Source organism: Mustela nivalis (assembly GCF_964662115.1).
Source record: "Mustela nivalis genome assembly, chromosome: 8".
In the NCBI taxonomy this organism is placed as follows: domain Eukaryota; kingdom Metazoa; phylum Chordata; class Mammalia; order Carnivora; family Mustelidae; genus Mustela; species Mustela nivalis.
The window spans coordinates 131,604,105-131,607,711 of NC_139027.1; positions in this window are offsets into that span (position 1 = coordinate 131,604,105).

Here is a 3,607-nt window from a genome sequence, read left to right on the forward strand (position 1 = left end):
GGAGGCCACGAAGCAGAACATCTCTGCTAACTTTAGTTTGCTATTTCTAGCCTAAATTTGTTCCTGGACATATCCACTGTGGACAGAGAGAGTATCCTCTTCAGGTTGGACATTCCTTTTTTTTTTTTTTTTTAAGATGTTATTTATTTATTCGACAGAGATCACAAATAGGCAGAGAGGCAGGCAGAGAGAGAGAGGGGGAAGCAGACTCCCCACTGAGCAGAGAGCTCGATGCGGGGTTCGATCCCAGGACCCAGAGATCATGACCTGAGCCGAAGGCAGAGGCTTAACCCACTGAGCCACCCTGGCGCCCCTCACCCAATATTTTGTTAAAAAAGAGCAGGTTGGACATTTCTTCCACGACGCACCAGGGTTTTGTGGGACTTAAAAGCTTAGTTTCACTAACATCTGAGCCTTAAAACCTGGTATGCATCTGGGGAGAGTGCCTCATCTAGTCTGAAGAGTTCTAAACTGGAGAAGACAGGGCATGGTGAATGCATTTTCTGCATTCCTTTTTTGATGCACATGGGGGAAAAAACCACAATAACAAAAACCACACACACACTCCTCAGAACTGTTCCCTCTAAAGGACTGAGAAGCTCCAGTATTTAGGTACTGACTCCTGTATCTCATCAGTGCCCCTGGTGGCATCAGATCCCTGGCACTTTTCGTGGGCTGCCCTGCAGCCTGTGCTGGGAGACCCGGGTATGTGGGGGGCGGGGGACGAGAGCGAGGACCGTCTGCCATGGTGGTAGCTGACCTTGGAGGTAGGTCAAGGGGATTTGGGATGGGGCGCCAGGAGCGCCAGCCACAAATGAATACATATATTGGCTTGTGGAACTGGGAACACAGGGGAAAGTCTGGTTTCAGGCAGTGCTGAGTCAAGGAGCTCAGATACGGCCAGCAGGACCCGGTTTCTCATCAGGCTTTAGTTCTTCTGACACAGTGTTGGCTTTATTCCCCACAGTGGCTCCTGGCAGACCCAGGCCTCATCCTCCCTCTCCAGGAACCCCAGTAGAACAGAATGTTTATTTTCTAATATTTGAGCTGACGCTCATGGCCTGAGTCGAGGGACTAGCGCAGCCCCACTCACGGTCCAGGAGCCACGGTTCTCTGATGAGCCATACTTGAGACACGCACAGGGGTGTGCTGATAAATAAACCTAACAGCAGGCTTTTCGGGAAGCTTTGATTTGCGGGTTTTGCCTGTTTCTGCGGTGTGCGCCCTCCCACCACAGCCAATTCGAGTTACTGACGTGATGTCACCTGGCTCACCAAACTCCCCTCCGCTCACCAGCTCTCCGAGCCTGCTGGAGTGAGCTCAAGCTCACTGCCAAGGCTCAAGCCTACCCTGAGCTGCACCCCACGCTTTCCACATGGACGTGAGTCAGAAATCAGCGGTTCCTTAAAGACAAGTCGGAGAGATGTTGGGAGGGCAAGAGTGGAGAGATGCTTTACTGACAAAACCAGCAGGCGTCCGGCAGTCATACTAGGTCATGTCACATGAACAGCCTTAATGATCTCAACATCTTACAATAATAAGTGATCGGGGGCAGCTGGCGGGCTCAGTGGGTGAGACTGTGACTCCTGATCTTGAGCCCCAGCTTGGGTGCGGAGGTCACTTAACAATCAAATCTGAAAGTGGTGCCTGAGTGGTTCAGTCGGTTAAGTGTCCGACTTGATTTCAGCTCAGGCTGTGATCCTGGCATCATGGGATCGAGCCCCGGTCAGACTCCTTGCTCAGTGTGGAGTCTGCCGGAGACTCTCTCTCCACCCCCTTGGCCCCTCCCCATCCTCTGTCTTTAAAATAAAACAAGTCTTTTATTTATTGATTTGACAGAGAAATAGAGAGCTCAGGCAGGGAGAGTGGCAAGCAGAAGAAGTAGGCTCTCCTCTGAGCAAGGAGCCTGATGTGGGGACTCAATCCCAGGAGTCTGGGATTGTGACTTGAGAAGAAGGCAGACGCTTAACCAACTGAAACAATCTGGTACTCCTTAAAAAAAAAGTCTTAAAAAAAATACCATTTATTCTCACATTCATGGGTCTGCAGGTCTCAGCTGGGCTCAGCGGGCCGACTCTGCTCCTGCCGCAGGGGCGCTGGGCTGAGTCCGCTCTGTGTGTCCCTTATCTTCTTTGTATCAGCGGCTTCTTGAGACATGCTCTTCTCAAGGAACCCACAGGAGTTCCAGAGGCCCAAAGCACATGAAAGTCCCTGTTCACAGGACATTTGCTAACATTCCACTGGCTGAAGCAAGTCACCTGGCCAAGCAACTGTGCCACCGGGAAGTGCAGTGGGGGTGGGGCTTGCAAAGTTACTTGGCATTCACAGGTTTGTGAAAAGCTACAAAGTATGTTATTTGTGTTATTCTGCAAAATCTCTGGGTACTTAAAGCCCTTCAGACATTCATTCATCCAGGTAAGGAGGCAGAGTTCTAACGAGCTCATGTAATATTTGCATGAAATTCCATACTATCAACGTACTGTAATTTATCAACTATCCTGCTAATGAACCAATGATGGATGTTTATGTCATATCAAGTATTTTGCCTTTTTTTTTTCTTTTTGTTTCAAACATTCTGCAGTAAACATCCTGGTACATGTATTTGTTCTTTTTATTTTTTTCTTTTCTTTTTTTAGATTATATTTATTTGTTTAACAGAGAGAGGGAGCACAAGCAGGGAGCTGAGCAGGGAGCCCGATGCAGGGCTCGATCCCAGGACCCTGGGATCATGACCTGAGCCAAAGGCAGACACTTAATAGCTGAGCCACCAGGTGCCCCAACTATTGTGTTTTAGACCGTTCGGTGGCTTTCCAGTTCACTGAATTAAAAATCCAAAATGTTGACTGTGGCCTGCAAGGCCCTCCCTGGCCTGGCCCTCAGCCACTTTTCTTCTGCCCGTTCTCCCGCTGGGCTCCGTGCCTTCTTTCATTTCTTCAAAGTTGCACCGAGTCCACTGGGGTCTTAGCCTGGGTTAAGTCTGAAACTTTCAGTTACCAGAGACAGAAAACCAATTCACACTGGTCTCTCTCTAAGGGAGCACATGAGCTCGTGCACCTAAAAAGTTCCAGAATGGAACAAGAAATGGATGGCCCTAGTCTCCAGTGGTTGCCTCTGGTCTCTGCTGTCTTTTTTTTTTTTTTTAAATGATTTTTACTTATTTATTTGACACAGAGAGAGAGAGAGAGAGCGAGAGAGAGAGCAGCAGAGGGAGAGGGAGAAGCAGACTCCCTGCTGAACAGGGAGCCCAATGTGGGGCTTGATTCCAGGATTCCGGGATCATGACCCAAGACGGAGGCAGACCCTTCACTGACTGAGCCACGCAGGGACCCCAGTCCCTGCTGTCTTATCTTCATTCTCCATCTCTCCCAATGGGAAGGGACCTTGTCTTTAATCTTGTGCCCTAATTAGCCCCTAGTGGAAAGAGTATTCTCACTTCCTCAGGACTGCTCTAGAAAAGGCCTGCGTGGATAACACTCTTTGAATCAGCTGAGGTCGAGTGACCATCCCCAAAGCAATGACCGGGACCAGTCGCGCAGGATGCACTGATGAGGCAATCCTGGGTCCCGTGGCTCCTATCTCCCCCCTCCCCCCCAGCACAGGAGCAGAA